Source organism: Lissotriton vulgaris, chromosome 5, assembly GCF_964263255.1.
Source record: "Lissotriton vulgaris chromosome 5, aLisVul1.2, whole genome shotgun sequence".
Classification (NCBI taxonomy): domain Eukaryota; kingdom Metazoa; phylum Chordata; class Amphibia; order Caudata; family Salamandridae; genus Lissotriton; species Lissotriton vulgaris.
In genome coordinates, this window is record NC_141693.1 from 1609426784 (window position 1) to 1609452440 (window position 25657).

Here is a 25657-nt window from a genome sequence, read left to right on the forward strand (position 1 = left end):
AATGACATGCAGTAGACGTTTCTGGAACACCTGGAAGGCCGGCCGGCCGGGATGCAGGCGGAGCAAGGCCCGGCCCTTTGCTGATGGTGCTGCGGCGTTGCGTTGCGGCGGAGCGGAGCCCGGCCGTGTGGGAACAGGTACCTCAATCACCCCCACAAGCCTCGGAACTGGCGCTACCTTTATGCGCCTCCTGGCGCTGTTGCTGCGTCACTGGTGGTGGGAGGGGCCCGGCGGAGCCAAGCCCAGCCGGGATGCAGGCGGAGCAAGGCCCGGCCCTTTGCTGATGGTGCTGCGGCATTGCGTTGCGGCGGAGCGGAGCCCGGCCGTGTGGAATTAGGTACCTCAATCACCCCCACAAGCCTCGGAACTGGCGCTGCCTGTATGCGCCTCCTGGCGCTGTTGCTGCGTCACTGGTGGTGGGAGGGGCCCGGCGGAGCCAAGCCTGGCCGGGATGCAGGCGGAGCAAGGCCTGGCCCTTTGCTGATGGTGCTGCGGCGTTGCATTGCGGCGGAGCGGAGCCCGGCCGTGTGGAAACAATTACCTCAAATACTTTTTTGTATGTTTTTTGGTTTCTATTTGTCACTGAGTCCCTCCTTAGTTGTTTTTAGATATATCATTAGGGGTACAGGAGTGTCCACTCATACCCTCCCTCTCTCGTTGATATTGTTTGATACAGTTAATAATATATGCATGCTTGTATTCCAATGTATTTATTTGTGTTAAAGCAGGTCTTTCAATCATTCTATCTTTTTGACTAAAACACTCTGTTATTGGCCAGACGTTAGAAGTATCTCTTTTTTCGAGGCATGTTTGTTTAGGGAGGAGTTTATGTAAGACATTCCTTCGGGGAGATACCTAGATTTCAAGGAGTTGCCATAAGTTCTGGCTGGATTGGCTGCAGAGCTATTCAGGAGGATATTGGTCTGCTGTTGATTCTGCTGGCCTACAAGTGTTTACCACTTTGATGAAGACTTCTGTGGTCAAGAGGTTAAAGGTGAATAACTGTAGTGGTTTCTTTTTTTTTATCTGGTGAACTGAGCTGTGCTGCTGGAATTGTGGCTGAGCAGTGGAAAAGCAAGGATGGAGACTGAAACGGGTGGGCAGGTAGTTGTTCAGGTTTGCCTTGCAAATAGAAAGCGTCAGTGGTAAGGAGGCCTTTTGCTGTGTTGCCAGGAAACCAATACATCCTAATGTACTACCTCTTCAGGTATTGCGGTTGGCTGAGCCCTTTTCCGCTTAACTCCACTTGTGGGGCTGTTATGTGTGACCTTGATGCCCCTCACCAGGTCTACAAGCCCCTCCTCTACTCTCCCTATTCAGATTTCGTGTCCCATGTTATGGCTCCAGGCCACTGTAAGCTCTCCAAGCCTTGGCTCAGCTCTCTAGAACATAGGGTAGGTCTCCCTGAACCAAAACAGACATTGGGGGCTATTGCCACCCCAATGCCACTTTTAAGGACGTTGTGGTGGCGATAAGGGGCTTTGCCTTATTTACAAAGCAGCGTTAATGTGGCTTAACACTCGCTTGTAAATAAGGCACCCTTTCATGCTATACTTTTCTTGAATAGGGGGGCTATGGGTGTTGTGGTGGGTGTTCCACTGCAACACCCATTGATTTTGACGCTGCCCTATATTGACAAGGGTGGTGTAAATATGGGGGAAACACCAAAATTAAGACCAGGGAAAACCTAGTCTTAACATGAGGATATGAGGAGAAATTTTTTATTTCTCCTAGCTTTTTCTGTTTCCATGTATGCTGCGTTGTGCAGCACACATGGAAACAGCAAAACACCAACACAACAGCACCTTCCTGCACATAAACAATCGTTAAAAAAATGACGTTTTGCAACTTCTAATTGTGCTACATTGAGCAGTACACGTTAAAGTTACAAACCGCTTTTAAAGATTGTTTATGTGCAGGAAGGGACACCTGCCTGCACATTAACAATCTACCCCTGCCATGCAGACACCCTTGTACTGTTGTGCAAGGGTGCCTGCGTTGGCCCTGGGCAGCTACATTTAGTCCCAGAGCAGGGGAAACGCAGGGATGCACCATAATCTTGTAATAATGTTGCAGCGCAGCATTTCTAAAGTGACGGAGCATGTCGTTAGCCTTCTTGAATTAATGACACGCTTTGCTCCTTTACTAGTGAATATGCCCTTTGGTTTCGCTGTTCATTTACTTTATTCACAAAACATCAGATTTAGAGGAGTCAACTGCACATGTAGCGAGTGAGAAGACCATAAGAGAAGCTATATTTACTTAGGAAAACAATACTGCCTGAACATGCTATTGGGGCAGGAATGTCACCTACAAGGTGTACAGTCACATTGCTCTATCTTGAGGGCCAGACCGTGAGAACCTGGCATCCCTGTTTGTTATTTTGGCACTAGTGTCAATCTATTCTAGTTTATGCACAGAGGCCCGTGTTTGCACTTAATTTGACTGATGTCCTTTACCTGTCCTATAACCTGCATGGGCCCACCAAGCATGCCATAATTTTGCTGACAGTGCCCCACAGGTTTAGCATGTAGATGACAGTGCCGCCCTACACAGTTGTTCTTTAGAGAGTAACTGCGCTCTCCACTTTCTATCCGGTGTGGGGAATGCGGTTTTCGTTGCCCTCAATGTAATTGGACTCCTGTGTCCACAGGTGAGAGCAACTTTCAAATCTGTTTCCACAAAACTAGTCTTAATGCTGGGAATTTCTTGGCGGTTCTGCTGAACGTCCACTATTCGCAGAAGCATGATATGCAGGTAAATGAACTACTCCAGGACGTTAACATACCTCTTGGGTATTTTGATGGAGCGGAATGTTTGGGGTTCTGTTGCTTATTGTCACATCAATAGTCAGTGGCCCGAGTCTTGATATATCGACTTCCCGGCCTGGCCTGTCCCTTCCTGAGATCCCTAAACAACAATATGGCACCTTGCTTTCTCAAATATGCACATTTTCTAGTGCTTGGGAACCTTCTTATGGACAGGCCATTGGAGTCGGAGGTAACATCCATCATGGACACCCTTACCACCCTGGGCTTGGCCCCATATGTGTTTAAGCCTACTCATCTGGCAGTATAAAGAAGGGTAAACCCAAAATCACTGGGACCTGGATGTGAAACAGTATAGGAAATAGTGGTCCCAGTAGAGTTGTATTTCAAAAGTAGTTTCTAAAACAATATCAAAGAACAAATAATAAAAGGAATTACTTTGTGCTAGAGTGTTGTTTATTCACACTTAGCACCTGGCAAGAATCAGTGTAAACAATTTATATACAATGTTCAAATAAAAAGCGTTGGTGTGCCCAACTGGGTGGGGTGGGGGGCGGAAAGTGACTTGAGTGAGGTAGTAAGGCAAGTGACAAAGAATTCTCAAACGTATCACAATCAAATTGTTAGGCATATTTACTCAATGCCATATGTACATAGAAAAATCCTTCACAAATAGTTGAATATTTTCACATAGCCATGTACTGAAGAGTAACACAGTACAAATGCACTATTGATAGTACTGGCGTCGGAAATGTGTCGACGTTTCGACCCCAAAGCTAATTGTAGGTTTGATATGGTCCTTACTGACAGGTTCTTCCTCAGAACAGACGTGAAAGTGAGGACAGAGGGGCACCTAAAAACAAAATGAAATAAGGATTCTGTCAAGTCCAATATATTACTTAGAGGACGAGACCAGTTCAAGCCCTTCCCGGTTCAAAATTTGTGATCAATCAAGCCTCATGTCTGCGCCGCCTCACAGGCTTTCCTTTCTTCAAGTGCTGCTTTAAGACATAGCTGCCAAGGTTTCAGATTGCTATGTGTGACATTTTTTTTATTTCATTGCAGTTATGAGTGACATTTCAACCACTATAAGTGACAATTTCTCGCGAGCAAAACAAAGCAATGAAGTCCATGGGAATGGATAAATATTACGAATTATAACCTTTTGAGCTGTGAGAAACTCGAAAAAGATCTTTAAACTGCTGCAGAGCACTTCCTATTGATCAAAAAACATCTGCTTTTCATAACTAGGTGCATTTTGTACTGTGGAAATTGTATGTGCATTCATTCTGCTAGGAAAAGAGAAAACTAGTAATCTCATTATGCAAAGTGTTTAGGATTAACAAGTCACGTTTCACAGTGTTACAATACACATCAGGAAGCAGCTACGGATGGGCCACATTATCGTACTTTGTGTTAAGTGGCAAGATCTGTATTGTATTTTCTTGGCTCGCGCCGGGTTCATACAAAAAGCCGAGATTTTTCCCCTTATCGGTGCATACTTTGCAGTGTTCTGAAAGCTGCGAAGTTAAAGATAACTGTCTCTTAATTAAAGTAAATAAAGGCAAAGTCCATTGTAAAATGTATAGACTTTATGAAGACAATCTTTTTTGATAATTTTGTCATGCTTAAGCCTTAAATCGTCACGAACAAATGGCCAGTATGGCAGTATTTAGCAACCTTACCAGTGAGTGGGAAACGCTGAATGTGCAAGAATGACTCCAGTGCTGCTTTCTGGGTTCTCTCAATTCAGTGCTGCTGGCGTCCATAGCAAGGCAGGGGCACCGGAAGGGGCTCTTTCTCAGGGCACAAGGTAGTTGCAAGGCGACCAGCCTCAAGGCATTCATTAGTTCAGTTATTATTGCTGTGTTGGCTGCCTGGTCCATTCGTTCACCACCCTCACCCATACCTTCTTCCCCCCTCACCGTTTGATTTACGCATATACTATTAGCCGGAGACAGACTGCGTGACTTCAGTCCTTACTAACAGAGGGCATGCAGGCACTGCAGCTCTGAGCTGCTCAGAACTGCCAAGCCTTTTGAGCATTAAATGAAAAGGATGTCACCTTGCTTTGGGCCATACCAACATACCTCAGTGCTGCACGTTTGACCTCTCACACACCTGCTTCGGGTGTGTCTTCCCTTAGTCTTGTAACTTCACCATGACGTGGCCCAAGACACTGTGCCTGCAGAGGTGCCAGTAAAATGCAGAGTGGAGAAAACCGGCGCGAGCAGTTTTGACCCTAGCAAGAGGCTTTGCTAGACAGTTAATGACACTGTGGTGCATAGGCTTGGAATAGTGGAGGTTACAGCTATTGGGCAACCATGAGCCTGCAGTGGACTGAGTACCGTTTAAGACTAGATGTGGAGCACAACCTGAGGATGGCAGTAGCAAATATCCATCCACAGATTGACCGTCTGTGGTAAAAAAAATGCACACCCGTCACATTTATGTTGGTGGTGTTATTATTATTCTATGTCATGTGTGGAACAAAGCATCCTAGTAAAAACAATTTGCACACATTTTATCTCGGAAAATTGTGTTTTGAACTGTATAATAAGCCTCTGTCATTTCACCACACCCACTCACAAACCTGTAGTTTACTAAACATTCTTGTTGTGGAGAACATTATTTGACGGATATGGCTCGTGATATGCGCGTGGCAGTCGATTATGTAGTGTCCCAGATTCCACAAATTTTTGTCAGGTGGTGGGGGGGCCCAGCATCTAAAAAAATTCAGCTGGGGGGGCTCAACCTACAAAAGTTTGAAGACCTCTGCGCTAGAAACTTAACTAGGTGTGTGTGAGCATCAAGGCTGACAGTCTAGAATTCCATCACTCATAACACTCATTCACAAAGACTTACCTGCAACTGCAGAGCGATCGTCTCTGGATAGTGAGAACGAGCTGCTTCGCACAGGGCATCTCTTTCAATAAAAGATGCGGGATCACGCTGGGCGTTCGTGACGTCCCGCCGCAGGCAGCAGCTAAATGCCTGCAGGCTCTCGAGTCACTCTTCAGGGTAAAGAACATTCTTGCTGGTACGAGTGCTGTAAATAAAGATGTTAAATTCAAAATTTGGGGGAAAAATAAGCGGGGCAGTCATGATAAAAATCAAATATCTTCTGTGGTTATCCGTGGGGGGATCACTAGGTGGATCTGATATTTACGGGCACCACTGGCTTAGATTAAGTGAGGAGGCTAACAGGCCACAATGTGGGCATTTATTGTACAACATTAAAAGGCTGTAGAGTTTCTCTTCTCAGAGGCGAATCAACTTGTGTGTGCTTGTGATAATTTGGAATATAGAGGATGTTTAAGAGAAGTTTACTAGGTGGCACAGAAAAAACACAGCTGGGATTATCCTTACAGATAAACATCTAAGGGGATGACTTGATGGGTAGGATATAGACGTGCACCACTAGCTAAATAGCGTGAGGAGGACAACAGGTATTTCATTCAATTCAAGGGCCTAATCGCACTCTCCACCTTGCACTGAAACGTTGCTAGTTACCTCTTTGTTTAAAATCTGATTTGTATTTTACTGTGTTGAATAACGTGTTTTTAACTTTAAAAATAACTGTGAATCTGTCGGGGAATTTCCTGGGGGCACCGCATTGGGCGGAAGTTTGAAGTTAGCGGTCTAGTTCTTAGATGCTAACTGATGCTAACTGACTGACGTCAGACGCCACATATTAGGCGGCCATGTCGGGTTCGCGCACTGGTGCCTAATCGCACTCTCCACCTTGCACTGAAACGCTGCTAGTTACCTATCTGTTTTAAAGTCTGATTTGAATTTTACTGTGTTGAATAACTTGTGTTTTTAACTTTAAAAATAACTGTGAATCTGTCAGGGAATTTCCTGGGGGCACCGCATTGGGCGTAACTTCGAAGTTAGCGGTCTAGTTCTTAGACGCACAACAAAGGTCACACCCTAGACCAAGTCTGGTCCTTCTACCTAGATATTACCCAACTTGATGTTCTTCCCTGCGCCTGGTCAGACCACTGTCTAATTAGGTGCACACTTGCCGGCTTGGCTGTACCTCCCACGATCAGACCCAGCAGCATGAAGGCGAGGAACTGGGGCCAAGCTAGCACCGAGACCTTTAAAACTATTCTTATCAACACTGTGAAGAATCAACCACACACTGCCCCGCCGATCCAAGATATCTCTCTCACAATTCAGGCTGAAAACCTAGCCACTTGGCTTGAACAAGCCAGCAACAAGGTTGCCCCTCAAAAACACATTAAAGCACGCAGGTCTCATGATGCTCAAAAATGGTTTTCCCCCGCCCTGAAGCTACAAAAACTAAACCTCAGACAAGCTGAGCGAAAATGGCGTAGGAAATATGAGCCTGAACTGAAAACCAGCTACTTGTCCCTTTTCAAGGATTATAAAGCTGCTGTGTTAAAATGTAAAACCGAGTTCATCACAAGTAAAATCTTGAACTCGGCTTACAAAACCAGAGAGATCTTCTCGATAGTCGACAAACTGACAGGGATGGAGAGAGTCTCAGCACAACCTGTGCACTCTCAAGAATTGTGCGACAAGCTAAATAACTACTTCTTCGAAAAAAGTGACACAATTAAATCTAGCATCCCTTTATCTAGTACCCCCAGTCCCTTTGCCTTGCCTGATGAAATCTGTCCCCCTCTACTGGATCATTTCCCCTTCATCAACTCAGATTCCTTTTCCAACTTGATGAACAGGGTCAAATCTGGCTCCCCTTTGGACAGTGGTACTCCCCATATACTGCGCGAGGCTTTTGGCGCCTGACCTGACTCACCCATATTTCTTCTTAACACCTCTATCGGCAGTGGAATGGTCCCCGACTCATTCAAAAGTGCAGAGATCCTCCCCATTCTCAAGAAACCTGGTGCAGACCCCCAAGTGCTGAGTAATTATCGCCCGATATCTCTCCTACCTTACTTAAGTAAGATTTTGGAGACACATGTGGCGGAATGCCTGAGCTCCTTTATTGAGGAGTCTCATTATCTGGACCCTCATCAAGCCGGCTTTAGGTCTGCCCACTCGACCGAGGCGGTTCTTGTAACGGTCATGGACGAGTTACGCACCGTGGCGGACCACAACTCCCCCCAGGCCCTGATCCTCCTCGACCTTTCCGCCACGTTCGACACGGTCGATCATAACATCTTGATCGACCGTGTCCGCAGCGCTGGCGTCGGATTCCAGGCCCTGAGGTGGATACTCTCCTTCCTGACGGACAGACATCAATCTGTCAGATTGGGCAATTTCTGCTCAAAAAAAGGTCGGCTATCTTGCGGAGTCCCACAGGGCTCCTCATTATCCCCCCTTTTATTCAACCTATACATGCAACCTTTAATATCAGCCCTGAAGGAAATGGGAGCCCTGGTCTACAACTATGCAGATGACCTACAACTCATCTTCAACATCCAACCTACGAGACTTTCTGAAATCAATCTACAGTCGACTATGACCTACATTAGCTCTTGGATGAATACCAACCAATTGAAGCTTAACCCTGACAAGACAGAGTTGGTCCTGACACTCACGCCTTCTAACCCCTGGAATGCCAGCTTTTGGCCTCCCGCTTTGGGCTCCCTGCCCACCCCAGTTTCTTCCTCAAAAAGCCTGAGCGTTAAAAGCAGCAGTGATCTTTCGATGAACCCTCAGATTAGTTCTGTGGTGTCAGCTTGCTTTCTCATGTTACGGAAAATAAAAAAAATAAAAAGATTTTTATCTATAGAAGCTCTTACTCTGGTCGTTCTTGCGCTCATCATCTCACGACTGGATTATGCCAACGCACTGTACGCAGGTATTCCAGTTTACCAGATACATCGGTTGCAACTGATACAGAACCAGGGGGCCAGACTGATCTTTCAACTCCCGGCTCGCCATCACACAAAACCACTGCTCAAAAAACTGCACTGGCTTCCCGTGGAACAGCGAAGCATCTTCAAGCTCAGCTGCATTACACATAAAGCCCTATCAGACACAGGCCCTAGGTTCATCTCAAATCGGATCAAAAAATACATCCCCTCTCGTACCCTCCGTTCCTCTGGACAACATTTACTGACCATCCCTAGATATAAGCGCCAAAAATATGTCGGCATCCGCTTTTCCACTCTTTCCCCCCAAATCTGGAACCCCCTCCCCCTTTCAATCCGTTTAACCGATTTGCATTTCCACTTTAGAAAGCTGCTTAAAACATGGCTATTCCAGCAAGCCTACTCCTCCTAAGCCTCCTACCCATAGAGCTCCATCCCAGAAGCGCCAAGAAATCCACCAGGTGAATGTTGCGCTATATAAATATTTTAACATTAACATTAACATTAGACGCTAACTGACGCTAACTGACTGACGTCAGACGCCACATATTAGGCAGCCATGTCGTGTTCGCGCACGGGCGCCTAATCGCACTCTCCACCTTGCACTGAAACGCTGCTAGTTACCTCTCTGTTTAAAATCTGATTTGAATTTTACTGTGTTGAATAACTTGTGTTTTTAACTTTAAAAATAACTGTGAATCTGTCGGGGAATTCCCTGGGGGCACCGCACTGGGCGGAATTTCAAAGTTAGCGGTCTAGTTCTTAGATGCTAACTGATGCTAACTGACTGACGTCAGATGCCACATATTAGGCGGCCATGTCCCGTTCGCGCACTGGCGCCTAATCGCACTCTCCACCTTGCACTGAAACGCTGCTAATTACCTCTCTGTTTTAAAATCTGATTTGAATTTTACTGTGTTGAATAACTTGTGTTTTTAACTTTAAAAATAACTGAATCTGTCGGGGAATTTCCTGGGGGCACCGCATTGGGCGGAACTTCGAAGTTAGCTGTATAGTTCCTAGACGCTAAATGACGCTAACTGACGCTAACTGACTGACGTCAGACGCCACATATTAGGCGGCCATGTCCCGTTCGCGCACTGGCGCCTAATCGCACTCTCCACCTTGCACTGAAACGCTGCTAATTACCTCTCTGTTTTAAAATCTGATTTGAATTTTACTGTGTTGAATAACTTGTGTTTTTAACTTTAAAAATAACTGAATCTGTCGGGGAATTTCCTGGGGGCACAGCATTGGGCGGAACTTCGAAGTTAGCTGTATAGTTCCTAGACGCTAAATGACGCTAACTGACGCTAACTGACTGACGTCAGACGCCACATATTAGGCGGCCATGTCGCGTTCGTGCACAGGCGCCTAATCGCACTCTACACTTTACAATGAAATGCTGCTAGTTGCCTCTCTGTTTAAAATCTGATTTGAATTTTACTGTGTTGAATAACTTGTGTTTTTAACTTTAAAAATAACTGTGAATCTGTCGGGGAATTTCCTGGGGGCACCGCTTTGGGCGGAACTTCAAAGTTAGCGGTCTAGTTCTTAGATGCTAGCTGACGCTAACTGACTGACGTCAGACGCCACATATTAGGCGGCCATGTCACGTTCGCGCACGGCCACCTAATCGCACTCTCCACCTTGCACTGAAACGCTGCTAGTTACCTCTCTGTTTTAAAATCTGATTTGAATTTTACTGTGTTGAATAACTTGTGTTTTTAACTTTAAAAATAACTGTGAATCTGTCGGGGAATTTCCTGTGGGTACCGCATTGGGCGGAACTTCGAAGTTAGCGGTCTAGTTCCTATTTATATATATATATATATTTTTTTTAAACTTGTTTTTATTGGCATTTTGTCATTGAACAGTACAGATCATATTGTCAGATACATAAGCCATAAAATGTACAATCATTCATGTAAGTCTAAAAGAGAATAGCAGTGGAACGGGTCTGTATGGTTCATGTACCAGTAGTATTTAGAAAGGTTTGGGGTGCAAACCAGGGAAGGGAGCATGTAGGCGCATTAGATGTCTTTTTTGGGGCTTCGAGGGCTGTGACCCATTCCGACTCGTGCAATGGAAGTCCGATTTCGTCTTCTCATGTGGCACGCAGGGCCGTCAGGGGTGTGTCTGTCAGTTCACGTAGTGCCTTGTACAGCGAGGTGACCAAGTGTCGTCCCACCCCCATACGCAGGATAGCGTGTATGACCGGGTGTGTGTTTGGTTCTCCAAGTTGGAGATTGTGATGGGGGTGGAAGCCTTCGAGGAGTTGGTGATACCGCAGGAACTGACCTGGGGGGAGATCGTACTCGTTCACAAGGCGTTGGAATGACTTAAGCTGTCCTTCTTCGAAGAGGGACTCCATGTCCGTGATCTCGCATGCCGTCCATGCCGTTAGCATGTTGGTCGGAAAGTATGTCTCGAGCCTAGGCCAGCCGACTAGCGGGAGTAATGGGGAGTATGGGGGTGAACCAGGCGACATGCGGTTTACCCGGAGCATACACTGGCGTGCCACCGTCACTTGTAAGGGGTATGTACGTCGTGGTTTGGTGCCAGGAAGGAGGAGATGGGTGAGCTCCGGCACGGGGATCCTACCTGGCAGGGTCTGTGTTTCATTCATGTACCGATCCGCCGTCCAGTAAGATAGCCATTGAAGTTGTGCCGCCAGAAAAGTAAGACTCAAAGGACGGGGCCCCTAGGCCCCCCTGGGTGGTAGTTAATTGCAGTGTCTTCAGCGCTATTCTGTGTCTGCCTGATCCCCAGATGAGCGTGCCAAGGAGGGAGTTGAGGTCGCGAAAGAAGGTTTTGGGTGGGATCACTGGCAGATTTGTAAAGTGATACAGGAGCCGGGAGAGCATGATCATTTTAGCTAAAGCCACTTGGCAAATTGGGGCGAGCAGGAGTTTGGTCTAAAAGCCGACCACCAGCCGGATTCCAGCCAGTGCCCTGCAATGGTTGCCCTCAAAGATGTCGGCAGGAGAATGGTAAAGACGGATCCCAAGGTATCGGGGGGCCTTCGTAGTCCAGGACACTCTCTGTGCCCCCATCCATATGTCTCGAGGGGGTAAGTCCGGGTGGAATGGGTATACCGTGGACTTGTCCCAGTTTACTCGGAGTCCGGAGGTGTCCGCAAATTCCGTGAGCGTCGTCCATATGGGAGTGAGGTCTTCCGAGATGTCCCGTACATAAAGTTAGCGGTCTAGTTCTTAGACGCTAACTGACTGACGTCAGGCGTCACATATTAGGCAGCCATGTCGCGTCCGCGAAGTGGACTCGCGCAGTGGGCGCGCCGCTGGCTTGCCTAAGGCAAGCCCGTCTACACCCGTCCGCAGCCGGCCGGGGACAGGGGCAGGGGGCTATGCCGGTTCCGACAGGGAAAGGGTTAGCTATGATAAGGCCCAACTTCTCACGTTAAGGAAAGAGGTACCTCTGAATTGCGTGTATTCTATGCTTCCTTTGGGTAATGGACAATGTGCGAGATGTGCTTATAAGTATCAACCTGCCCTTGTCAAGGCCACAGAAAAGGAAAAAGAGGAAAAAATAATAAATATGTTGTTACTAAATTGTCGTTCTCTTAGTATCCATCTGCTTTTGGAAGAGCGTCAACCTGAAGTATTATTTCTTACAGAAACTTGGTTAAATGGGTACTCAGACTATAACATAGTCCAATCTCTCCCCCCTAACTATGCCATAGAAAGGCATGATCGACTTGCTGGATGGGGTGGCGGGATAGCAATAATCTACAAAACTGATCTGGTGTGTAGATGTAAAGCCAATCCAGTCCCTGACTGCGAGAGTCTCTCTTTTGCTATTGATTTGAGCTCCACATTTACTTTTCAGGTATTTTGATATACCGCCCCCGGGTCCCCTAGGTTTGTTTAAAAAGGAGCTCCCTGAAATTGTAGCAAGTCTAGCCAGTTCCATGTCTAATTTCACGATCCTTGGTGATTTCAATATACATTTGGAGGAGGACTCTACTACAGCCATAAAAGATTTTACGGATGACTTAGCTAGTTTCCAATTGTCTCTAAAAGTAGGGAGCAGTGAGAAAGACTGGGCTAACATTTTTCTGCGCGAGTTTTGTTGTCTAGGAATATCACTAAAATATTGTTTCTTCTTCCATCTATTTTTTTCAGTTTTGTGGTCTTTGGTCTAAGGATGCAGTGTTTAGAAGCATGTTTTATGTCTTATTTAGTTATTTGATAAACTGTAGAGAATCAGGAAATATCAAAATCATATTTAATATTTGGCTACATTTGATTTCACTGATAGGTTAAATGGCTGGTGTCATAAGAATCTTTCCCAATATATACCATCACATTTACCCACAGACAGAGAATGGCTGAAATCCTTTAATACATCAGCCCCCTGTTTTAGAGAGTCATTATTGATTGTAGATGAATTGCCAAACTCTCCAGGCTTTAAACATTCAATGTAAGGTGTAGTGATAGGTATATGTGAAAAGAGTGTTGTCACCAAGCATCTGAGATAGTGGTGAAAACATGACACCAGAAGTTTGGTAAACATGGAACGCAGTGTCACTTGGAATGTTGCGGCAAAAAAGTTCCTACAAAGTTCAATAAAGAATGGAGTGATATTGTTTGTATTTGCAGTAATTCAGCTACGTACATGAAAAAGTTGTATGATGACCTGTCAAAATCGATACCTGAGCTGAAATGCTTCCCGTAAGAGATCCTTCTCACTTGCTGGATGGTATGCTGAAAGCAACTTTACAATCTTCAGAGTTAATGAAGAATGCCTTTGACTTTGTAGTCCAATCTGTTGCACTGTTTCGATATGACCAGAAACTAAAATGGAAATATTTCTCATTTTGTGCTTTCTGTGGCATCAAAGGAAGAGTCATCCTAACTGTCATTTACCCAGTGGTTCTCAGTCCTAGAGGCTGTGAATGCTATATTATCCATGTAGCGACCGTTTACAGAATTTTTGCTTCGTAATGACGCCAAAGACAAGAAATGTGATAATCTTAGGTCACATATTGATAGTGATGTGAAAAAAAGTACAGTCTCCTGCATGCTTATGTTTGTACAGGAATACATGACTGATGTAGTGGACATAATCAAAATACTAGAGTTTGAAAACACCCTTGTCTACCAAGTGTTCAGCGTAATTGGTGTAGATGTGAAACATCTCCTTGAGAATAGTCTGGGCAACACTTTTGGTGACTTTGGCACTGCAACATGCTGCATGCTGCAGAGAAGCGTGGCTCAATGGTTAGAGCGGTAGACCCTGATGCAGAGGCCTGGCCTGGGACCAGGGTTCAATTCCCGCCTTGCCTGGGCTTTGGCTCAATTTCCTCGGACCTGATAATTCTCGCCTCAGTGCCTATTCTAATCATGGGTCCCACTCAGCAACTCTGGGCAATAGCTTGCTTAATCTCCACAATGGCCCCAACAGTGCTGGGATGCCTGGCTTCACCTTGGGGGTGCCCAGGAGTGGACTTTTCTCAGGGAAAATCCAGGAAGGGTTCCACAGTGGTATGAGTACAGCGCCAGGACACCCCGTTGCTGGGGTAGCAGTGCGCTTTACAAGTACAAATTCATTCACAAATTCATGTTAGAATTCTTGCCACTTGGTCAGTAAAGAAATGTGGAGGAGCACTTCAAGAAACATTATTTTACATTCTATGGGAAATGGCTTGTGATGATGCATAGAAATGTCCCTTCCCCAACCATGGCATTTGAAGTTAACGAAGCCTCACTGAGGTACTCTGCACAAGTTCTAGATCCCTTCTGAATTTTCTCCAGACTGAAAAGTACTGCTTCATTTTTTACTGCTTCAATAACTGAAGGCATATGCACCCAATTCAACGCTTATGTTGCAGAACATGTCCTAGAGAATCACAATCTTCAGGTGGACCAGTACTGGCATGTAAAGCTTTGTCACTGGCCAGAGTTTCACAGATAAACGTTTACATAGGAATGAGAGAGCGAGCGCGCATGACCACAGATTCACTAAAGGAGTATTGTATGATGTACTACAATAAGTTTGATTTGTAAAAATGTATTTGGATCTCATATACCCTGTACACACGCGGTCTATACACATGCACTGCAAAGTGTAGAAAGCAGGCAATAATTAAAAGCAAAACATTCGATAACACAAGAAAAAAACAGTTTCTATTGTTTTTAATGGCACGAAAATGTGTAACTACTGATAACCACTGTTTTTTTAAGGTATTGAAAACACTGAAAAAACCCCACCAGAATTTACCAAAAATAGAAACTGAAAACAGGAAAGCATATATATCCCACAACAGAAAAGGTAGTATACCTAGGTACCAGGTTAGCTATTAAAGCAAGCCAGCTGTGCATTGCTTGGGTCTAATTCATTCAGTCCATTAGCAATGGTGTCAAGTCGTACCATCCATTTCGATTCCCTAACTGTTAGTACCAAGGCTATGTTACACCCTCTAGGTCGCAGATCAGCTTTTTCAATGACCGCCCATTGCATTTGATCAGGGCTGTGACCCATCTGTGTGTAGTGTTAAACTAGAGGTGCACCCACTACGGAACATCAGATCCTGCTTTAGTGCTGTAGTATCCTAGCCTTAATTTTCTGTTGAGTTTGCCCACCTAGAGAGATCCACATGGGCAAACTATCCCATACATCACGTTAGTGGTATTGCAGTTGGTGAAGGATTGTAGCATGATTATGTGGTGTTTGTAGCTGAAAGTCTTAGTTGATATTGTGGTCTGGTATGCTTTACAGTATCTGCACTTGTTGTGACCCTTTACTGGTGGTAAATTCCACAGTGATTGTATTCTTGGCTCTGGCGGTCTCTCCAGGAAAGAGTGTACGACATGGTCCTTCACACTCATGGCCTTTTTAAAGGAGTGCATAGGTGGATTTGGTTGGCCAATATCGGCTCATACTAAGTTCCAATGTTTGTGTTTTTTACTGCGTTAATCTGAGTGGAGAAAATTGTGACACAGATTATTCTTTGTGACTTGGTGTCTAACTTGTCCTTTACTGCCAATAGGGTTTCTCTTGGGTTGAATCAGGCCCTTTTCTGGGCTCTCTTTACCAGTCTTTTAGGGTATCCTCTGCTCATCAGTCAGGCACTCGGATCCTCAGATTCTGACAAGTAGTCTGCCTTCTTTGTACAATTTCTGCGGATCCGCAGAAATTGACCCACCATAAGATTATCCCTCAGGCCGCATGAGTGGTAGCTGTTGTATCGCAGGAGGGAGTTGCGTTGGGCAGGTTTTCTGTAGAGTGTAGTGAATAATTTGTTGTCTTCACAGCAAATCTTAATGTCCAGAAAAGCTATCTCGTTGGCATCCGACTGGATAGTAAACTTGATATCTTGGTCATGTAGATTCAGCCACTCGTGGAAGTGACCAAGCTTGATTGTGTCACCCTTCCAGATCAGCAGTATTTCGTCAAAATACTATTTCCATAAGTCCACATGTTGGTGGAAAGGATTGTTGTTGAAAAAGTACAGTTTTTCAAAGTTGTCCATATAAATAATGGCATGGTCCGGGGCGAAGGCTGCCCCTATCGCCACACCCTTTGTCTGCATGTAGTAGCTTCCTTGAAAAAAGACAACATTTTTCTTCATTGCAATGTTCAACAAGGCTATGATGAAATCTGTGGGCACCCTCATTGGTGCCCGTCGTTGGTCCAGACCGTCTCTCATTACCTTCAAAGCTGGCTCTTGAGGGATACTTGTGCATAGCGAAACAATGTCGCATGTGACCAGTAGTTGCTCACTGGTGTTGAATGGTCTCTCGTCCACCAAGGTGGTAGTTTGCATAGTATCTGACAGGTAGGCTTCTGCCTTCTCTGGAATTGGTTTTAAGAAGAAATCTATGTATGCGCATAGTGGTTCCAATAATGAACCACATCCAGACACTATCGGTCGTCCAGGTGGATTGGCCATATCCTTGTGTATCTTGGGAAGGGTGTAGAAGGTTGGCAGTCGTGGATATTTCTGATTCAGATAATCAAATTCAAGTTTGCTTAGATGACCAACCTCCAGAGCTTCACATGTGATCTCGAGGATTTCATCAGCCAAATCCTTGGTGGGGTCTGATCTCAGATGGGAGTAGCTGATGCCGTCCTGGAGATGCCTCATGATTTTTGATTTATAGGCAGTCGTATCTTGTACCACTATTGCTCCACCTTTGTCCGCGGACTTAATGACAATATCCTTGTTATTCTTCAAGGTCAGGAGTGTAGCTCTTTCAGATTTGCTGGTGTTAGGATAGTATGTTTGTATGTAGAGAGTAATCTGGTTACATAATTTAACACCATGCTCCTGTAGGCCACCTTAAATACTTCTTCAAGAACTCGGAAGCCACTTCCCCCAAATCTCTCACAGGACTAAGGACTCCATCGACCTTTGTTCCACCCAAAAATACTATGACCAACAGGATCCTGGCCCGGCCTATGAGAGCATGGTGTTGAATGATGTAACCAGATTACTCTCTACATACAAACATACTATACCTAACACCAGCAAATCTGAAAGAGCTGCGCTCCTGACCTTGAAGAACAACAAGGATATTGTCATTAAGTCCGCGGACAAAGGCGGAGCAATAGTGGTACAGGTAGAGTAGAGTCGCCCAGCCACGCTACAGTGGAAGCGTGGCTCACACAGGTACGAACACATATCTCGGGTTGGGCGGGAAGGAAGGGTTTTAAACCACCGTAATTGACGTGGTTCAAAAACCCGACACTCCCTTTCCTGAGCACGATCGTCACCTAGTAACCAGCAGCTTGCACCGTGTGACTCCTCACTACCCTTCCCCTTCACCTTGTACATACTCAGCACCCGACTGAATCCAGTCTCTCTTTTTCTTTGCTTATACGTCAGACCCCGTTGAGAGATGACCACGTCATCCTGGACCGGTGGAGACTCGGAAAAGTTTCCCAGAGAGGGCGTGATTCCCCAGAGAAAGAATCTGAAGCACCCTTGCCTTTCTACAGACTTACTGTGCGCAGGGAACGTATCCTAAGACCAATAAAACCTTGTTTAACGCCATATAGTGTCCCTGAGTTGTCCTCTAGCCCGCCACAATTACACAACTGATTGCTCCCTCCTCTTTTACCTCGATGCTTTGACTGATTTTGTTCGTGATTACTCACTCCACTTAACCAATGGTTTGACCACAGCATCCCAAGCAGCATTAACTCTTTCTTGAAGAATTTATATGCATTTATGCCTTTTCAAGTAAGTTGAATTTTCCCACCAACTAATCTAACAATCAGAACTTTGAGGTAGGCCTATTTCTGACTGACACCTTACATCCCCAGGTGTCTCCCACTCTCGCCCTCTTGGAGCCTGTTGAGCCCCTCTGTCTCTGACGAAACATTGCACCTACCAGTTCCCTGTCCCATCGAATACGGTAAATATAGGTACTCATACCCACCTTTGGTCTCGTCCTCTAAGTAATATGTCAGACTTGACAGAATCCTTATTTAATTTTGTTTTTAGGTCACTTCCCCCCCCTCCACCCAGTTGGGCACACCAACGCTTTTTATTCGAACATTGTATATAAATTGTTTTGTTTACACTGATGCTTGCCAGGTGCTAAGTGTGAATAAACAACACTCTAGCAGCAAGTAATTCCTTTTGTTATTTGTTCTTTGATATTGTTTTAGAAACTACTTTTGAAATACAACTCTACTGGGAGCACTATTTCCTATACTACTCATCTGGCAGGCCACACCTTGGATCACATTTTTTCCACTACGACTAACCTGGTCAGATCACTGCCTAGTAAGTTTTTACTGGTCATTATGCTCCAATAAACAATGTAGCCTTGCTGAAACGAAAATTATGATGAGAGCTTTTCACAAAATTCAGCCTTCTGACCTGTGTGCCGCCCTTGAAACGTCCACCTCCACACTTTCTGGTGATACTGAGTGTTGGACAGGCCCCAGGAAGGGCTCGCTCCCTCCCCGCATGACAGAGCCCGGACATCGGCTCTCCAGGTGCTACCCCCAGAAGCAACCCGCAACCCGTCCCCTACGGGACGCCTGCCCCCGAACATCTCTGTATCACTGGCCCGGGCCACCGTCAGCACCATTGCCCGGGCCCAGCCGCCATCTTGGACACTGCACCACGAGGCCGCGTGGCCTCAGCTCGACCCCAACCCTGGGCCTGGCCAGGCCCCGACATCCCGGCACCACCATCCACCCAGGAGGTTAACGGACCACTTGGCAGGTCAATGGGAGAGAGGAGTGTCGATGGCTCTCCCCCGCCAGGTGCCGATCGCCCCCAGCCTCCCCGGGCGCTGGCTCCACCCCCCTGCTGGGTGTCTGGACTCCCTCATCCCGGACCTCCCGACCTCCAAGTGCGAGGGTCCGGACATCAAAGGGCGCCAGACCTATATCTGAGGCAGCTCCAGAGCAGGAAGGCAGTTGTATCCTGGAGTCGAGAGACACCGTGAAGAACTCATCCTTGACGGACTGCTGGCGCTGCCACAGCCCTGCCTTGTGAACTATCGTCCTGCCTGCTGGCGCTGCCACGGCCTTCTGCAACCTTCATCCTCGTAGGGACCTGCTGGCGCTGCCGCGGCCCTTTGCAACCTACATCCTCGTCGGGACCTGCTGGCGCTGCCGAGGCCCCCTTGCAACCACCATCTTCGTCGGGACCTGCTGGCGCTGCCGCGGCCCGTTGCTACCTACGACCTCCTTGGGACCTGCTGGCGCTACCGCGGCCCGACCTTCCAGAGCGCCGAGCTCGAGGATTGTGAGCTACAATCATTCCATCTCAATACCAGATTGGTAACAAGACTGTCCCGCTACCCCCTTTCCCTGCCAGAGACTAGAATTGAGAGGATCCTCGTATCCTGATCTCACTGTACCGTATTACCTTACTTCAAGAACTGCATATAAAAAGCGTAAACCCTATCTTTGTGTGGTGTCCATCTGTGGGGGGGAAGTTACTTGTCTGTACGATCGCTAGGAGACGGCTCTCCCCGGAGGCCTCTCCCCTTGTCCTCGGCCGACCTTCCAGGTCCCGTCTAACACTGAGGCTGACACCTCCCAGCTGGATGAATAGATTACCCATGATATAAATGATCTAGCTCCACTCTTGGAACATCACGCCCTCAGAGGCAAGCTGTCAGCCATTTGGTTTAATGATAATCTAAAGACAAGCAAATAACGCTGTAAGCGTCTTGAAAGGATTTGGCGAAAAAAGTAAAACTCAGAAGACAATCTTACCTATAAGGCAGCACTCAAAGAATATTATGCAAAGGTCACCTTTAGAGAAAAAAGCCTTCTGTGAGAAAAAAATGGAGGAATCTGATAAAAAATCAAAAGTGATTATCAAAATTGTGAAGACGTTTCTAAATCCAGAGTCCACCATGAAATACCAGAGACCCAAGGCAAATTGGACCCACTAAATGGCAGAATTCTTTTACGAGAAAGTATTCTCTGATCAAGCCACCCTGGCGTACTTGCCACCGGATGATATATAACTGAGTTGCTCGCCCCCAGGATATCCCTGGGCAAAGCACCCCCACTCCTCTACTTTATCGGCTATTAGGTGTTTAAAGTTTTTTTCCTTCCAATCCTTGCCCACCCCTGTTTTTAGTGTAGTTGGCTTAGGCCATCAATCTAGTGCTCAACAAATTTCTAAATGCATCACTGGCATCTGGAAAAATGTCTCCGAAATTGAAACCTGCGAAAATCCTCTGTCTGCTGACTGCAAGGTTTTGGCCAATTGCAGACCTATTTCTCTTCTCCCTGTCTTCTCAAAAGTGGTAGAAAAACATGTTAATTCACTGATCTCAGGCTATCTTGAAAGCAACAATGTGCTGCACCCCAGTCGATCTGGTTGCAGACCAAGCTGTAGCACGGAAACAGCCTTGCTAGAAGTAACAGACTACATCAAGGACAAGCTTGATTGTGGGGGCAAGTCTATTCTGATCATCTTGGATCTCTTGGCGGCTTTCACACCGGCCCACATGACAGACTATTGGATCGGCTCCACAACATCGGGATTGGTACCTCGGCATTAAGTGCCTGACCTCCTTCCTGGACAATAGAAGCCAAAAAGTATGGTTTCCCCCGTTTTCCTCCCCTATACAGAGCTTGAAGGTGGGTGTCCCCCAAGGCTCAGCACGGAGCCCGAAGGTTTCTAATGCCTATATTGCCCCTCTAGCCCAATCATACGGAGCCAAAATGATGTTGTATGCTGAAGATACTTAGCTTATCTTCTCCTGCGATAAAGGGGCAGAAATTGCAGGTGAAATCATCAAAACCTGCCTATCCAAAGTGTCCAACTATTTGGCCATCAACCAACTAAAATGCAACCCAGACAAATTGGAGATAGTTTTCTTTGGTACAACTCCGTCGAAAGTCTGGAGGTCATGGTGGCCGTAGGCTCCTACCCCGACCACTCTTCAGAGCGCAGTAAAAAATCTGGGAATTAAGATTGGCAGTGCACTGTCTCTGCGACCCCAGATTCAAGCCCTGGTAGGCACCTGCTTTGGGTTACTATGCTCTCTAAAATATTTCTACCACTTCTCTCTGTTGAATCCAGGAAAACAGTGGTTCAGGCCTTGATCACTTACAGACTCTATTATGGAGTGCCCTGTATCTGGGTCTGCCATAATATCTCTTGAACAGGCTGCAAATGGTTCAAAATGCTGTGGCCAGACTGATTCTCAGACTGGCCCCTTGGACCCGTCTGTCCCCACATCTGTATGCACTTCACTAGTTTCCTGTGAAAAAGAGGATTCAATTTAAAACACTGGTCCAGGTGCATAAACTACAGTATGGGAAGGGTGCAGTATATCTTAGGAAGAAGCTTTCTATTTATACTCCCTCCAGGACATTACGATCGACTTATGGCCACTTGGCCACCATCCCTAAAATCCACCGGTCTAGAATCAGTGGAAGATCTTTCTCGTATCTCAATGCTAAAGTCTGCAATCAAATCCTGCAGCCATTCCGGGCCACCCCAGAACTTGCTATTTTCAGAAAGAAATTAAAAACCTGGCTGTTAAGCAAATGAGATAACACCATCCAGTGTTCTCTATTGCATAGAAACTGCTACCAGTGCCGGTGCACTCCTTGGAGTAGGCTTATACTCCATTTTTTTGAAAATATATTTTTATTGCAGAAATCATTCACACATTTAAGCCGGTTACCAATTATATAAACATCGTTTGTGATCGATGAAACAATAACAGTCATAATACACAGCCATTTAGCCCACAACCCGGGGGTTGGGTGGCGTGAATCAGATATGTAGTATGCCTGTGTATATCACATAATCATGAACATGTCCGACCCCCAAAGAATAATTGTATCTGCTTTTCTTTTACTCCCATTTACCCAACATACAAACCCCAACAACCCCTGGGAGCCAATACTTGAGCAAGCACCACCCGTCCCGAGTCTCCCGCTCCTGTGTCCTGGGTCCCTTGTATCGGTCCAAGACAACGTAGCTCCACAGTTACAGTAATCAGCTCGATCTCAGGTGCACTCATCCTCCCAGCCAGCCCCTGATAGCAGGGATCTCCTTACCCGGTGGTCAGCTCCCCACTCCCTCCTAATCCCTCCCCCTTACTTGAATGGTGGTGTGGGTGTTTATATAAGCACTCAATATTCGTAACGGTAATAGCAATGGGCTAATATAATTACGTGTTATATGTAGTAGTCACATGGACGTGGAGCTCACTCCTCTTCTTCTGTCAACTGTTGGTCCTTCAAAGACTGAACCACTGCTTCCCAGGATCGAGCTGCCTTCAACGTTTTATCATTACCCGATCGGGTAGCCTGACGGAGCCTCACTACACTCTTGCAGCTGGCCCATTTGCAGAGTTCCCTCCTCCAGCGCCCAAACGATGGCCCCTCCGTTGCCTTTCAATGCCAGGTGATTTCACGTTTAGCCAGCAGGAGCCCTAAGTCAATAAATTTGCTGGTGACCTTGGTCTTGGCCATATGCGGAAACCAGTGGAGCAGGCAGGTGGCCATGTCATAATCCAATAGTCTGTCTGTGATCGTATTTAGGAGTTCCCCTACTTCCTCCCAGTAACCGCCCATACGCGGACAGAACCATAACATGTGGTCTAGCTCGGCACCCTCTTCCCTACATCGTGGGCATGCCACATTCTGGGCCTGAAAGTACTTTCGGATCTTCCCCGGTGCTAAATAGGCCCTATGCAGCACAAAGAATTGAATCAGTTGGAGACGAGCATTTCTAAAGCCCTTCCACGCCCGTTTGAGGATCTGTTCCCAGGCGGCTTCTGGTATCTCCCTACCTATGCTTTCCTCCCATTTCACTTTAAGAGTATCTAAGGGTCGCATGCCCTCCCGAAGTAACCTAGACTGAAGGCACGTTACCGCTCTGATCATGCCTGCCAGCATCACAGTATATTGGCAAGCAAGGGTGAAAGGCTTATACTCCATAATGACATTTCATTCACTCATTCATTCATCTATGGGACAGCATGCCATGACCTTTGCATCTGTGTTACTGGAATGCATGCCTATCAGCCCCACTCGTGTAAAGTTCTATTTCAATGCTAACACTAATCCTTGGGCTAACATCCCAAATAAATGTTATGCATGTTTTTGTATGTGGTTGTGAAGTACGTGCAATATGTCCACAAGTAAGCCCGTGTAACGGTGGCCTGGGGGTTCCATTTTGGAAGTCTCTAGCCTGCTCCTGTGCACAAGATGGAGGTGAGAGTTTTCGCAGACAATCGAGGTGTTTTGTTGACTTTCCTGAAGAAGGCGGCAGGAGACGTAGACAATAAAGTGGGGAGGGAGAAGAGAAAACTGCTTTAGAAATTCACTTAGGCACTTTTGACCCTTTTGCCGAGAGATGCTGCTGATTAGTCTTTCTGTAGCACTACCATTTGGAAGATGATGTGCCTGACTGAATGGTGGGATTGAAGTCTCTGCCGTTCAGAGTGGAAAGAATCTTTTAAGTGAGACCAGCATTTTGTATTCTCCCTGATCCCTGTTCAGTGTGGCTGTGATACGTCAGGTATAGAAAGCTCATACCTCTTTGTGCCTCTGTTGTGGGTACTCCAGTCTGGAGACTACCCTGCTATGAGGAGCATCACTCTAGACAAAGGCTGTGTCTAGAGAACAGCCTAAAGAGGACACTTGAAAGAACTACCCCAAACCCTGCTCTGAAATTGCAGACCAAAAATGTAAATCCCTGTTCTGCTTTAACTGTATAAACTATTGTGTAGTTCCTACTGATCCGTAGGATCTGCTTATTGTTTGGACAACATAAACTAAGGGCCTAGCGTCAATACTGATTCTGGACAACCCCACAGGATATGTTGGCCTATTGACCAGATAGCTCACAGTGCCACTGTAAACCACCCTAACCTACCAGAGAGCGAATGGTTTCTGGCAACCACTGAACATGGAACCCTGTCCCCTCAGGGATCGTGGAAACAGTACAGTACCTTTCGCTGAGTCACTCGGGCTTTCTTATTCCCAGATCAATATGCAGAGAATACATAGTGGGACGTTTTCAATAATATTCATTGAACCAATGTTATTCTTGCATAAAATACGTGTGCTGCAATGATTGAAGACAGAAGCAGATAAACATGGCTACAAGCACCAAAAGCGTAAATAGTAGGTATAGTTCTGCCATGGTGCTAAACATTTGAATATATTCAGGCATATAAACAAGGCAGTAATCTAGCGTACTATTACTATTCAAACCGTACTCTTAGTGTACCTAGAGTTCATGTAGGTGTAGAGCCAAGAATCTCCCCAAGGGATGATCCAAAACCATAGACTGAAGGACCCCATCTTGGTGACAAACTAGACACCCCTCACGAGATGTCAGACCGCTGCGTGGTGATTTTCTCAGCATGCAAGGACCCTCTGCGTCAGCGGAAGGACCTCCACTACTAATCTATTGGGATGCTCATCTTTTATAATGGAAAGCAGCCTTGTGATACAGGCATAAATTAGTGATGTTGTGGATATGTAGATAGCTCTGTCACCCCGTAGATGAAGATAGTGATGACATTTGTGCGTAGTAAGGAACAAGACCTTGTACATGATGTTCAGGGTGTTGAGATAATGTTGTGCAAAGCTAGATGTAAAATAAGTTTAGTTTCAGAGAAACGAAGTAAACAATGTCATGTGGGGGGGAGGAGCTACGACACCAACCAAGATGGCCGCATAGTCTCCCGGCTCCGCCGACTTCCGTCTTTCGGTCTATTATCCTGTCGACTATCCTGGTTACCCGCACCGGATCCGTGTATGTGATCTGACCTGCTTTCCAGTGGTGCAATCCCGGAGTTTCTCCGCCGTTGTGGAGCGGAGACATATTGATGGTCGTCTGAGGCCTAACCCAGCGGGGACGCCGGGGTCTCAGTGCGGGCTCTGCCGGGTCCGAGTTGAATAACAACGGACTGCTGAATGTGGTCGGGTCCGCTCTCTGGAACATCCGGACTTTTGATTGGTCTGCTACCGCTAACTGCCTGGTGCCCTACAGTAGGTGAGGCGACGAGTGACGCACGGCGACGTGTCGCGGGGGTCCCTGACCGGGGGTTCGACAATCGCATCGTCGATCCCCCCGGGTCGGTACCTCGCTGCGTATTATTGCTTGCTAACCATCTGTCACTCATAGCTTACTCCTGCTCCGTCTAATTTTGCCCCGGAGAAGGCGCCACTCCGTGGGGACCACCATGTTGGAGGAAGAAAGGCAGCTAGCGGAGCAGGCTCGAACTGGCCCGTCGCTGCGAACGGTGCTAGAGGCACTCATGGCACTCAAGGGAACCATTGCAGTCCGTACTTGCAGTTTGTTGTCTGCAATGGATGGACTCACAGACCTGAGAGCTGATCCTGACTCGACACCCGCGCCCCGGCAACCAGCCTGCATTTCAATATATGTCTCGGAGACTTGTTTTGACCCAGCGCTGGAAGCAGGGTTTGCTCCTACTATACTGGATCTACCTGACTGTACTGTGCCCGATCACCCTATGGAGCCGTTGGAACCCCCGATTGTGTATCCCTTGGAACATTTACAAGATATCCCCATTCTGGAACTTTCTACTCTATATCCTTTGCTGTTTTGGACCTTGTCGACTCCCCTCCCATGTC